Source organism: Oncorhynchus masou, unplaced genomic scaffold, assembly GCF_036934945.1.
Source record: "Oncorhynchus masou masou isolate Uvic2021 unplaced genomic scaffold, UVic_Omas_1.1 unplaced_scaffold_1862, whole genome shotgun sequence".
Classification (NCBI taxonomy): domain Eukaryota; kingdom Metazoa; phylum Chordata; class Actinopteri; order Salmoniformes; family Salmonidae; genus Oncorhynchus; species Oncorhynchus masou.
This window is the reverse complement of record NW_027016876.1, coordinates 43,059-57,962: the sequence shown is the minus strand read 5'-3', so window position 1 is coordinate 57,962 and position 14,904 is coordinate 43,059. Positions and strand designations below refer to the sequence as shown.

At 43.1% G+C, this 14,904-nt stretch overlaps 1 pseudogene; it reads right to left on the bottom strand.

Annotated features, from left to right (window-relative positions):
* Positions 1 to 979: 979 nt before the first annotated feature.
* Positions 980 to 12,616, bottom strand: LOC135539304 (myosin heavy chain, fast skeletal muscle-like; annotated as a pseudogene).
* Positions 12,617 to 14,904: the final 2,288 nt, after the last annotated feature.

The following is a 14,904-nucleotide window of genomic DNA, read 5'->3' as shown; positions in this document are numbered from 1 at the left end:
TCTGACAGAACTACAGAGTTTATTGGCTGAGATGGGAGAACCTGCCAGGAGGTGACCAAGAAGGACAACAGTCTCTACAGCACTTCATTAATCTGGGCTTTATGGGAGAGTGGCTCTACGGAAGCCATTCCTGAGAAAAAGGCACATGACAGCACACCTGAGTTTGCAAAAAGGCACGGAACGCTGTAAGGCAAACGATTCTGGGCTGAATGCAAAGTGCTATTACACCCTTCTAACACCATCCCTACTGTGAAGCATGGTGGTGGCAGCATCATACTATGGGGATGCTTTACAGTGGCAGGGAGACTGGTAAAGATAGAGGGAACCATGAATGGAGCCAAATACAGGCAAACCTGACTAAGAGTGCAAGTGACCGTAGACTAGGGCAAAATGTGCACTCCAACAGGACAATGACCCAACCATACAGCCAAAGAACACTGGAATGGCTTCAGAACAAGAATGTGAAAGTGCAGTAACAGCCCAGACTTGAATCCCATTGAAAATCTGTGGAAACTTCTGTTCACATCTAGTCCCCATAGAATTTAACAGAGCTTGAGAAAATCTGCAAGGAAGAATGGGAGAAAATATCCAAATCCAGATGTGCAAAGTTGATACAGACATACCCAAGACGAGTCAAAGCTGTAATCACTGCCAAAGGTGCTTCTACAAAGTATTGACTCAGGGGTATGATACTTATGGAAATTACATCTGTATTTCATTTAACACGTTTCAAAAATGTCCTAAAAACATGTTTCACTTTGTCATTATGGGGTATTGTGTGTAGATTGGTGAGACAAAAATCAATTTTATCCATTTTGAATTCAAGCAGTAACACAACAAAATGTGGAATTAGTCAAGGGGTATGAATACTTTCTGAAGGCACTGTAGATTAAATGTATTTATTAGGCTGTTAGAATCGACGTTGCCTCAAACTGGGATGCCTAGAGGCTCAGACAATACTAGTGTTAACCCAGTCCCATTACCATCGGGGCCAAATGAAGTTGATGTAATTCAATAGATCATAAGAACTCACATCAGTGATGGCCTTCTGGGCCTTCTCCTCTGCATTCCTGCTTTCCTGGACGTTGTCCTCCACCTCTCCCTGCACCTGCACCAGGTCAGTCTCCACTTTCTTCTTGATGTTCAGAAGGCTGGTGTTCTGGAGGAAACAAGACAAATTGTTTGACTCTCAAGAGTACTTACATGTCATAAGGCAGAAGTTATGACATATACAAGCAAGCACTTTGTAAATGGTATGTTTGGTTGAGTTTCATAAGAAATAGATTTTGACCTGTACCTGGGAGTGCAGCAGTCCAACACGCGCTGGCGTCTACCAGCTCAGTCTCAGCCACTTTACGGCCTCTGTCACCTCCAGGGCAACTCTCAGCTCCTCGATTTCAGCCACCATCAGACCGTTCCTGCACTCCTCCATGGCTGCCTGCTCCTTCATGTCCTCTGAGGCACGGACGGCATCATCAAGGTACAGTGGGGCATCCTGGGGTTCATAATGACAGGTTCATTAGGATTTGTGGAAGTAGAGCTGATAGGATCGGTGATAAAAATGTTTATTGGTAAGAATTTCCTCAATATCCCTACATTTCTACAGTATATTAGTCCAATCTATTCAATATTTTAAATTTCTCGGTTCAAGCCTTTTTTAAAGATTCACAAACAAATCCCTCCCCATGTTCAGATATTTGAGCCTGATGTCCCTTTACCTTTAGCTGTCCCTGGACGTTCTTCAGATGTTTCTGGGCCTGGGCCGCTTGGCAGTTGGCGGGCTCAGCTGGATCTCCATCTCGTCAGGTCTCCCTCCATCTTCTTTCTTCACCCTCGGGCCATTCCTGCTCCTGACCTCAGAGTCCTGGGTGCTCTGCATGGAGTCAGTCAACCTCTGGCTGTTCCTCTTTGATCTGCTCCATCTCCTCATCCTTCTCAGCCAGCTTCCTGTCTACCTCACCCGTGACCTGGTTCAGCTCCAGTTAACACGCAGAATTTTGGATTCTCGTGCTTCAGTGTGCCCTGAACAAGGAGAAGCAGTCAGCCCATTTGTGCCTGTACATTTGGATGTGAATAACACCAGCAATTAAATATATATATGACTACAATAAACACTATTACAGGGTCCATTGGACTGTAGCTAGCATTGGCTCTGTAACACTGCTTTTCCCATCAAACAGCTGTAGTTTGTACCTCAGCCTCCTCCAGAGCCGTCTGGATCTCAGACTTCTCTGTCTCCACAGTCTTCTTGGTCTTCTCCAGCTCATGGATGCTCTTGCCAGTCTCTCTAATCTGCTCAGTCAGGTCAGAGATCTCCTCTGCACACACAAACACAGGAGCAGTTTAGACTTGAGATCATTTTTTGTGGATATTACCAATGCACTGAAGTTGACATTGAATCATAATAACAGATAAATAATTAACAGCACTTCTAACAGCACTGTAGCCTCTGCTTGGTCTTCTCCAGGGAGGCGCACTTGGTGTTAACTGCATTGATGGTCTCTTCAGCCTCCTGCAGAAGCTGGGCCAGCTTCTTCCTGTTGGACGACAGAGGGTGGTTTTATTGTGAACAATTTGTTCCAAAACAAATGTTCCAATACTTATTGACATTTTCTCAGAGCCCCCTACCACTACTCTCTCTAGACATCTTGGTTTTCTCCCACAATGTTCTAATGTTCTGGCCTAACCCCTCTGAACATAATAGAATGGCAGTTTGGTACTATGTCACGGCCTATATAACTACCCACTGGGCACAAACTGGTTAAATCAACATTGTTTCAACATTTGTCAATGTATTGTTGCATGGAAAATACATTGGATTTGAAAAAAGTGTGTGATTGGATTTGAAAAAAGTGAAAATTAAACTACAGGATTACATCAACATGGTAACATTTTCAACACTGACAAACCTTGCATAAAATATGTTGAATTTGTACCTTTGAAACAACATCAGATCTTCAACGTAATAATCAGAAAAAACAATAGGCTGAGCAGCACCTCCTACTGGAAGTTGATCTATCTACAAGGTATATGAAAGGTATATGAAATACAAATGGAATAGAGATAAATAGTCTTATAAATACTAAAATAACTACAACCTAAAAACTCTTACCTTGGAATATTGAAGTCTCATGTTAAAAGGAACCACCAGCTTTTATATGTTCTCATGTTCTGAGCAAGGAACTCAAACGTTAGCTTTTTTACATGGCACATATTGCACTTTTTTCTTCTCCAACACTTTGTTTTTCTATTATTTAAACAAAATTTAACATGATTCATTATTTATTGGAGGCTAAACTGATTTATATTTATGTATTATATTAAGTTAAAATAAGTGTTCATTCAGTATTGTTGTAATTGTCATTATTACAAAAACTTTTTTCTTTTTTTTTTAAATCGGCCGATTAATCGGTATCGGCTTTTTTGGGTCTTCAATCATTAGTATCAGCGTTGAAAAATCATAATCGGCCGATCTCTAGTATAAATATATATATATATATATAATTTAGGTAACCACTTGCGTGGTGCAAAGGATTGTTTTTATTTGCAACTAGTAAGAACTTTTCTTTTGTGAGACCCTGATTCATGTGAACGTATACAAGTTTAATATTCTTCATATTGTCACTGTGATAGTAAATGTCCATTTCTGTTTTTTCTGTTAATGCCAGGGAATCTGTAATATTTTGAAAAGGAAATCTTTATTTTTGTATTGTAAGGGTAAGTGTGACGACTTTCATTCAAGAAACTCAAGCCTGTTCCACAGATACTGCATTTTGGAAGTGTCAATGGGGGAATGATATTTGGTTTTCCTTTGGTACTAATCGGTCTGCAGGTGTCGCTATTTCAAAGGCAACTTTTGAGTCAAGAAGCAGATAATACAGGGAGATGGATTATACTTTTTGGTAGATGTCAACCACGTTCAATTCATTGTAAATACTTATGCTTCCAATAACAAGTCAAGTAACTGTATTTTATTTAGAGACATTGAGAGAAAATAAATAAAATGTCAAAATTTCCATTGGCCAAAGTCATATGGGGTGGAGATTTTAATGCAGTATTACATGATAATCTAGAAAGATGGCCTCAAAGGATAGCAATACTGTTTGTGAGATTAGGAATATAAATCTAAGGTTAAGTGTTCTAGATATTTGGAGAAATTAGAACCCAGATAAGATTATGTTTACATGGAGTACCTAAGATTTATCTATACAATCCGTATTGATTTATGACTGATACCTGAAGATATGGCTGACAAGATTGATACAGTCTCGATTGAACCATCGATTTTAACAGACCACAAAGGGATCTCAATAAAGATAAATATGCATGGTTTGTCAACCAAAAAAGTTAGCAAAGGTTACTAGAGACTTTACTAGAGAATGAAGTATTTAAGAAGGAAGTAGCATGAATTAATGATAAATACTGGAATTGTGCCTGTGTTATGGATACGTTTGGAAGTTACTGGGAGCTAATGAAATTTGATTAAGGCTTTTGGCTATTTCAATGGGAAAAGAAATTGCTCGTGCCAAGAGAGAGAAAGAATATGACATCATAAAGGGAATAATGGATTATGCTAAAAAAAACGGACCTAACTAAAGCGTTTGTAAGATCAAGTCGAAAATGGATGGAAAAATAGAAAATATTTCTTTAATTTAGAAAAATGGGCAGGCGAAATGAAATCTCTTAGTATGTTGCCCAGTTTCATCAGAATCTGTATACATCAGCCCAGCCAACTTCCAATATGGATCTTTTCTTAGACAATGTAGCAAACATTGCTAAGAAGATAGATAATGATTTCAGGGATTTTTGTGATGATGAGTTATCTGAAATTGAGATAAAAGACTATATTAAAAGCCTTCAGGACAATAGGTCCCCTGGAAATGATGGTTTAATAAGCAAGTTTTATAAAGCATTCAATGATAAATTGATTCCTTTCATTCTTGCTATGTTTCAAGAATCAATAGAAAAAGGGGAGTTATCGGCTTCCTTAAAGCAAAGTGTAATTACTTTAATTCCCAAACCTAATAAGGATACTCTTTATAGAGACAACTGGAGACCCAGTAGCCTGTTGAATAATGATGGGAAATTATTTGCCCTTGTATTTGCTAAGAGGTTAAAACAAGGCTTGCATCATATAATTGATGAAGAACAATCTGGTTTTATGCATGGTCGACACATTAGTAATAACATCAGGTTGATCTTAGATAGGATTGACTATAACTATAATAGATTGGCGGATCTGGAAGAGTCTGGCTGACTGGCGGATCCTGGCAGACTGATGGCTCTGGCTGCTTCATGCTGACTGGCGGCTCTGGCTGCTCCATGCTGACTGGCGGCTCTGGCTGCTCCATGCTGACTGGCGGCTCTGGCTGCTCCATGCAGACTGGCAGCTCTGGCTGCTCCTTGCAGACTGGCAGCTCCTTGCAGACTGACAGCTCCATGCAGACTGGCAGCTCCATGCAGACTGGCAGCTCCATGCAGACTGGCAGCTCCATGCAGACTGGCAGCTCCGGCTGCTCCATGCAGACTGACAGCTCTGGCTGTTCCATGCAGGCTGGCATCTCTGGCTGCTCCATGCAGGCTGGCATCTCTGGCTGCTCCATGCAGGCTGGCATCTCTGGCTGCTCCATGCAGGCTGGCATCTCTGGCTGCTCCATGCAGGCTGGCATCTCTGGCTGCTCCATGCAGGCTGGCATCTCTGGCTGCTCCATGCAGGCTGGCATCTCTGGCTGCTCCATGCAGGCTGGCATCTCTGGCTGCTCCATGCAGGCTGGCATCTCTGGCTGCTCCATGCAGGCTGGCATCTCTGGCTGCGCTAAACAGGCAGGAGACTCCGGCAACGCTGTAGAGGCGGAAGGTTCTGGCAGCGCTAAACAGGCGGGAGACTCTGTCAGCGCTGTAGAGGTGGAAGGCTCTGGCTGCGCAGGAGAGGAGAAAGGCTTGGGCAGCGCTGAACAGGCGGGAGACTCCGGCAGCGTAGGAGAGGAGGAAGGCTCCGGCAGCGCTGGCGAGGCGCACTGTAGGCCTGATGCGTGGTGCTGGCACTGGTGGTACTGGGCCGAGGACACGCACAGGAAGCCTGTTGCGGGGAGCTGCCATCGGAGGGCTGGTGTGTGGAGGTGGCACAGGATGGGCTAGACCGGGAAGGTATACTTGAGAGCAGTGCTGGCACAGGACATGCAAGGCTCGGGAGGTGCACAGGAGGCCTGGTGCGTGAGGCTGGCACCAACTTCACCAGCCGACTAACACGCACCTCAGGACGAGTATGGAGCGCTGACCCAGGTGCCATCAAATCCCCGACACGCTCCGTCGGGCGAATTCCATACTTAAAGCACCAACATAGCAACTCCCTCATTACTCTCTCCTCCAATTTCCCCATTAACTCCTTCACAGTCTCTGTTTCGCTCACCTCCAACACCGGCTATGGTTCTGGTCTCCTCCTTGGCTCCTCACGATAAACAGGGAGAGTGGGCTCAGGTCTGACTCCTGACTCTGCCACACTCTCCCTGAGCCCCCCCCCCCCAAGAAATTTTTGGGGCTGACTCTCGGGCTTCCATCCGCTTCGCCGTGCTGCCTCCTCATACCGGCGCCTGTCCGCTTTCTTCGCCTCCAGTTCTTCCTTGGGGCGGCGATATTCTCCAGGCTGAGCCCAGGGTCCTTCTCCGTCTAATTTGTCCTCCCATGTCCATTCCTTTTTTTTTTGCTCCTGCTGTTGCTTTTGCTTGTTACCACGCCGCTTGGTCCTGTTGTGGTGGGTGATTCTGTCACGGCTTTCGTCTGGTGAAGGAGGAGCGGACCAAAATTCAGCGTGGTTGTTATTCATTTTATTTTAATAAGGAAACTATACACGATTAAACTAACAAACATAGAATGCCCACTCAGATCACACCCTGACCAACCAAAACATAGAAACATACAAATTAAACTATGGCCAGGGCGTGACAATTGTACTATTTAATGATTTGATAAAATGATTTATTTCAGAAATTCTGATGTAAATAAAGATGTAGTATATTTAATTCACCTGCTAATAATACTAGGTAAATTTCATATTCACAAATGCAAATGGTCTAATTCAAAACCTAACTTTTTCAGTTTTATAAATGAGTTCAAACAATATGGCACCACTTTTAACTAAAATGAAAAACAAAAAGGCAATTCAAAATGGTTGTATTATTTGTCACGGCCGTTGTAAGTCGCTCTGGATAAGAGCGTCTGCTAAATGACTTAAATGTAAATGTAAATGTAAGACCAAGGTGCAGCGTCGTGAGCGTACATTTTCTTTTATTTAGTCAAATGTCACCAACAAAACAAGAAATTACAAAAACGACCATGAAGCATAAAGGGCTATAGTGCCCCAAACAAAGACAACTTTCCACAATCACAACAGGGAAAAAGGCTGCCTGAATATGATTCCCAATCAGAGACAACGATAGACAGCTGTCCCTGATTGAGAACCATACCCGGACAAAACATAGATATACAAAAACATAGAATACAGAACAGAATGCCCACCTAAATCACACACTGACCAAACCAAATAGAGACATAAAAAGGCTATCTAAGGTCAGGGCATGACATTATTAATGAATATGATTTGTTTGTTTAGGCAATGTAAATAGTTTGTTTGTATGCTTGTTTGCATGTGACTATTCCTCTTTTGTTTGATGATATCTGTTAATAATAAAATTTTAAAAAATCATTAAAGAAATAGTGCCCTGTAAAAGTTGAAGTCATATTGAACAACTACCAGAGAAACGTCTTTACATAGGAATTGCATACCATTTTTTTCCATACATCAAAATAATACTTTGTCAATCAGCAATTACTTGCTTAGATAAGGCCTCAACAAGGCCCCAGTTAATGGTTGAAAATAACTTATTTCAGTGCCAATGACTTACAATGAGTGTATAAAACATTAAAGGATCCGCAAAGGTCTCTTCCGGGATTTGAACCCGGGAACTCTCGCACCCTAAGCAAGAATCATACCCTAGACCAACGAGCCTTATATCCCCCCAAAAATTGTTGTTGCTTTCTGCAGCAATGACAGTGAAGATATCGAATGACGTGTCTACGGTGCTTGGAACGATTGAACATCACGTGAGTGTTTTGTGCTATACTTGTGTGCATAACAGTCTTCCAAACTGTTGACCAGGCTTCAGTTCAAATCTTCTGTACTTCATCTGCTGTGTCGTTCACATTCTGTCTTCTTCAGTCGCGACATCAAACTGGTGACGAGTGTTGACAAATGAATAAAGAGCAAATGAGAGATCAATTCATTTTTTTAAAGAGAAAATGAAAAACTAAGACTTCAAACTAATGTTTTCCCACTGGTCACAATGTTCTCCGTTTTGCCCTACGTTCCCCACAAGTGTCACGGGACTAATCTGAAGGTACCCAGAACTGATTAAAATGATTATTTAACCTGGGACCTCTCGCAACCTAAGCCATAATCATACACCTATACCAACGATCCGTTTGGTCATAGAATTTTAACTTTCCACATAAATGACGGTCAAGGTATGAGTCGATGTCTCCATGTTGCTAATGAGCTGCATATAGCATTGGTGGTATAGTGGTGAGCATAGCTACCTTCAAAGCAGTTTACTCGGGTTTGATTCCCGGCCAATGCAGAGCATGAGGAATTCATTCATTTTAGGGGCTGGATGTCATTTCAAGGCTTTGCTGCTACAGTGTGATGTCATCTATAATAATGCCATAAAGGCTATGCTGCTACGGTGGGATGTCATCTATAATAATGACATAAAGGCTATGCTGCTACGGTGTGGGATGTCATCTATAATAATGACATAAAGGCTATGCTGCTACGGTGTGGGATGTCATCTATAATAATGACATTAAGGCTATGCTGCTATGGTGTGGGATGTCATCTATAATAATGACATTAAGGCTATGCTGCTACGGTGTGGGATGTCATCTATAATAATGACATTAAGGCTATGCTGCTACGGTGTGGGATGTCATCTATAAAAATGACACAAAGGCTATGCTGCTACGTGATACGGTGTGGGATGTTATCTATAATAATGACATTAAGGCTATGCTGCTACGGTGTGGGATGTCATCTATAATAATGCTATTAAGGCTATGCTGCTACGGTGTGTGATGTCATCTATAATAATGCTATTAAGGCTATGCTGCTACGGTGTGTGATGTCATCTATAATAATGACATAAAGGCTATGCTGCTACTGGTGTGGGATGTCATCTATAATAATGACATAAAGGCTATGCTGCTACGGTGTGGGATGTCATCTATAATAATGGCATAAAGGCTATGCTGCTACGGTGTGTGATGTCATCTATAATAATGACATAAAGGCTATGCTGCCACTGGTGTGGGATGTCATCTATAATAATGACATAAAGGCTATGCTGCTACGGTGTGGGATGTCATCTATAATAATGACATAAAGGCTATGCTGCTACGGTGTGGGATGTCATCTATAATAATGACATTAAGGCTATGCTGCTACGGTGTGGGATGTCATCTATAATAATGACATAAAGGCTATGCTGCTACTGGTGTGGGATGTCATCTATAATAATGACATTAAGGCTATGCTGCTACGGTGTGGGATGTCATCTATAATAATGACATAAAGGCTATGCTGCTACGGTGTGGGATGTCATCTATAATAATGACATAAAGGCTATGCTGCTACGGTGTGGGATGTCATCTATAATAATGACATAAAGGCTATGCTGCTACTGGTGTGGGATGTCATCTATAATAATGACATAAAGGCTATGCTGCTACGGTGTGGGATGTCATCTATAATAATGTGGCTGTTCTAAATTCTGTGCTGTTCAAAGCCTTGAGTAATGAACCTATTTTTGAGACAATTGGCTGGAAAGCGTCAATGCTTCAGGAAGCTTTGTTTCCCCATCATGGAATCTATCTATTTTTGATGTTGGGGATTTTCCCTGCCATCATTCTGTATGTCTCTGCTCTTCTGATCTGCAGTCATGTTTTAGTTGGGTTTTGTTAGTTGGGTTCTAACTGGTCTCCATTAGTTGGGCTCCAGCTTGCTGACCATAGTGTCACGAACCGGCTCGAAGACCGTGACAAAAAGTGAGACAACGTGGAGATAAAGAATAACAAATATATTTATTAACTGAAGTAAAGTAAATACAATTAACACAGGTGTGTATTTAGTCAGTAGTGTAAGTGATTGGTCGCATGTATACATGTGATAATGAGGGGTGCTGAACGCTGCCAATGCAAACAACCAAAATTGCCACAAAAAATGGCACAACCAAAATCTGTCTGTGTCTGCATGGAGAGAGTCTCCTCAATGAATGGGGAAGAGGTGCATTTTTCCTGGGACACACACGAGCCCAGGTGTGTCCCATTTCACCCGGCTCCGCCCACCGACATCCTATTAAGGAAAACCAGAGCAAAGAGAAAGAATTCGGCAGACCGAGTGGGAGGGTTGTCACAGCAGTCTGATGATATACCAGGGCCTGGGGATGCAGTTAGGTTTGTATGCAGTCTGATGATATACCAGGGACTGGGGATGTACAGTAAGCTTTGTTTTCCTCTAGCTACACTAGAGGAACTGTTAAACTAGGCTGCAGAGCGTTCCTGGTTTGACAGATAATTCAACCAGTGTGACCAGTGGGTTTCTTTTAAATTAATTAATATGAAACTGCCTTAAATACAGACGTGAAGGACAGTATGTTTTAAATTCTCACTCAAAATATGCACTGCTCTATTTGAACGTCTCAATATAACATTATTATTTAATGAAAGAAATAAAAAATAAACAAACGTGTTTTAACTGTGTTTCCTCCAGTCAGCAGACGGCGATGTGCGTCTTTCAGGTGATGCTGCCTGCGTGACGCATAATCTAGTGGACGGAACACTGCAACATCAACAACAACGAGTCTGCCACCTTGGTAGCCAACAGCTGAAACATTTAGACTGTTTGTGCATATTTGCCTCTGTGTTTTTAAATATATTATATTTATATATTTGCCTCTGTGTTTTAGAATTCGGCAGACAGAGTGTATGCAGTCTGGTAATAGACCAGGGACTGGGGATGCAAAGTTAGGTTTGTATGCAGTCTGGTGATATTCCAGGGACTGGGGATGCAGTTCGGGTTGTACAGTCTGGTGATAGACCAGGGACTGGGGATGCAAAGTTAGGTTTGTTTTCCTCTAGCTACTCTCCAGTTTGCTCCCAGCAGCTTTCATTGAATGTAGATCACTGTTAAACTAGGCTGCAGAGCGTTCCTAGTTTGACAGATAATTCAACCAGTGTGACCAGTGGGTTTCTTTAAATGAATGAATATGAAACTGCCTTAAATACAGACGTGAAGGACAGTAATGTTTTAAATTCTCACTCAAAATATGCACTGCTATATTTAAAATTTTCAATATTATTATTTAATGAATAAAGTGTGCTTTATCAATGTAACATATTGTGACCCGTCCACTGTGGGGCTCTGTAGAGTTATAATATCCATAACAACTACAGGTCAAACAGGGAAATTGTTGTTTTTGTATAGTTTGTTAATTAAGTGTTCTTCGTCTTCATTAAAAAGTATTTATTCTAATCACGCTGCGCTTTGGTCTCGTCTTTACGACGAGCGTGACAGAATAACCCACCATAAAAGGACCAAGCAGCGTGATAAGGAGGAACAGCACTTTGTGGAATCGAGGACTAGGGACGAAATACTGGACGGTAAAACATCCTGGACCTGGGAGGAGGTAATGGCAGGGGACAAGACCCTGCCATGGAAGCAGGTGGAGAGAGCACAGGAGGAACGGCGACGGTATATGGGTACAAGGCTAGCACGGAAGCCCGAGAGGCAGCCCCAATAATTTTGGGGGGGAGGGGCACACGAGGAGTCAGGTAGGAGACCTGAGCCAACTCCTCATGCTTACCGTGGCGGGCGTTGTATTAGTCAGGCACCGTGTTATGCAGTGGAGCGCACAGTGTCCACAGTACGCATGCTTAGCCCGGTGCCCTACATCCCAGCTCCCCGCATCTGCCGGGCTAGGCTGAGGATCCAGCCAGGGCAGATGGTGCCAGCCCTGCTCTCCAGACAGCCAGTGTGTCTCCTCGGGCCAGGATATCCTGCGCCGGCATTGCGCACGGTGTCTCCTGTATGTCTGCACAGCCCAGTGTGTCATGTGCCTTCGCCCCGCATGTGCCGGGCTAGAGTCACCATCTAGCCAGGACGGGTTGTGCAGGCCATTAGCTCGAGACCTCCAGTGCGTCTTCACGGTCCGGTCTGTCCAGTACCACCAGTGCCAACACCATGCACCAGACCTCCAATACGCCTCCACAGCCCAGTACATCCTGTTCCTCCTCCCCGCACTCGCCCTGAGGTGCGTGTCTCCAGCCCGGTACCACCAGTGCCGGCACCAGGCCACCAGTGCGCCTCCAGGGTCCAGTACTCCCTGTTCCTGCTCCTCTCACTCGCCCCTGAGGTGCGTGTCCCCAGCCCGGTACCACCAGTGCCGGCACCACGCACCAGGCCTATAGTGCGCCTTGGCAGTCCGGATCCGTCAGAGTCTCCCTCCAGTCCGGATCCGCCAGTGTCTCCCTCCAATCCAGAGGCGCCACTCACTCCAGACTCGACCATCAGTCCAGTGGCGTCCTCTAGTCCGTGGTTGGTGGTGAGGGGTCCCGCTCCAGAGACATTAAGTAAGGGTGAAGTGGAGCGGGGTCCACGTCCCGAGCCAGAACCACCACCTCGGAGTCATGCCCACCCACACCCTCCCATATAGGTTCAGGTGTGCAGCCGGGGATTTCACATCTTTGGGGGGGGGAGTACTGTCACGCCCTGACCTTAGTAGTCTTTGTTTTCTTAATTGTTTTGGTCAGGTCAGGGTGTGACATGGGTGATGTATGTGTTTTTGTACTATCTAGGTGTTTATGTTTGTCTATGGTTGCCAAGATTGGTTCTCAATTCGAGGCAGCTGTTTATCGTTGTCTCTGATTGGGAACCATGTTTAGGCAGCCATCTTCTTTGGGTATTTCGTGGGTTATTTATGTCTAGTTGCCTGTGTCTGCACTAGTTTTATATAGCTTCACGTTTGGTTTGTTTTTGTATAGTGGAAGTGTTCATCGTCTTCATTAAAGTGTATGTATTCTAATCACGCTGCGCTTTCGTCTCCTCTTTACGACGAGCGTGACATGGCTATCTAAGTGAATTAAATATCACCAGCTACTTAACTTAATTTTATTTAGTTTTTTACAGTGTTAAATAGATGGCTAACTCCAAATGAATTTGACGGTAGCTAGCTAACAGCCATGGAGGAGGGTGAAAGGATAGCAGCCCCAACTGTCAGTGAGAGAGAGGAGGCTATTCTGGATAGGGCAGGTACTTTTGTGGTGTTCCTGTCCCTAGAAGTAAGGACGGAGATAATAGTAACATAATATTCAGTGTGGTGTAATTAGACTATAATGAAGTCCTGTGAGGTTTTCTCCCTATATCCTCTAGGTTATATCAGCTGTTTAGGTCAACCCCTCCTGCATCTGAACTGGCTACATAGAGGGCACAGCATGATCGGATGTGAGAGGTCACTTGGTCAGGTCAACAGGAAGTATTTTTAAAGATATGCCTTATATTGAGATGCAGTAGTCCCAGAGTTAATGATCCCAGGTCAGTTTTCCCAGGTCAGTTTATGCTATACAGGAAGTATTATTAAAGAGATGCTTTACATTGAAATACAGATAGAGATGCAGTAGTCCCAGAGTTAATGATCCAAGGTCAGTTTTGCATTTCACCTCCTAATTGATGACTAACAATGTTAAAATAAAAACACAAGGCTTAAACATGCTCTCGCTCTCTCCATCTGTCTCTCGTCTGCAGATATGTTTTGATGTGAGAGGATGCCAACCACCAGTCCCATCATCGCCACCTCACCTGCTTTTAAGATAACCTTTGGGCCGACTAGAGACACTATTATGTAATTGTGATGAACTGGGAGAACATTTAGCTGCCTTCCCTGCTCCTATGCACATTTATTTGCCAAGGTAGAGTACATTATCAGTGAATTTATTAAATGTACAGGCTACAATGCGGGGATCTCAAGCATGGTAATAACTGCATGTATATATGACTTGCATCCTTGGCACATATTATATTCTACTCAATCCATAGGCTTCATAAATGTCATTCAGGCTGTTTTGAAGTTGATACAACTGGCTATGATTGCTGAGGTTCATAGCTCGGTTCTGAACTAATATGTATACCAAACGTTTGGATCCATACACAGATGGGCTAGATAGCTAGCTACACATCCATGGGCATAGAGGGATTTTAATCATCCACTGCACAATAAGAAATAACATAGCATTGGGACTTTTTCTGTACATATGTGGCAATTATTTATTTCAGAAGGAGCCAGCAAAACTAGTGCTCTCTGTGCTCTAGGTCATTGGACACCATTAGATGTGGTTATTCCTGTTGAGTGCCATGGTTTGTTGCTATGGTCCTACATCCATGAAACTATGTTTGTGAGATGACAGGTTCCATGTCCTAATATGAAGGCAATATGACTGGCTAAATGCCAGAAGTGATGAGCCAATAAGAGGAGTTACTGTGAGTGTGACGTAAGGACAAATGTATAAAACGTGTGTGCTGGAAGGCAGTTGTCCGGCTCGGCTTTTATTATGAAGTAATAGAAAGTAAAAAAGTATTGAACTCACATGCTCCGGTATTTGTGATTTGTGAATTAACTTTATGATAAAAAAGATGCATACGCGTTTGTCTCTACATTAACTAAGATGCGATGGAACAGTTGACGAAAAATGAAATCACAGAAGAAATATATTGACTGAGCGTTACCCACTCGTCAGAATATGACGATGTGCGACTTTAAGGAAATGCTGCTTGTGTGACGTATAATCTAGTGGACGGAACTC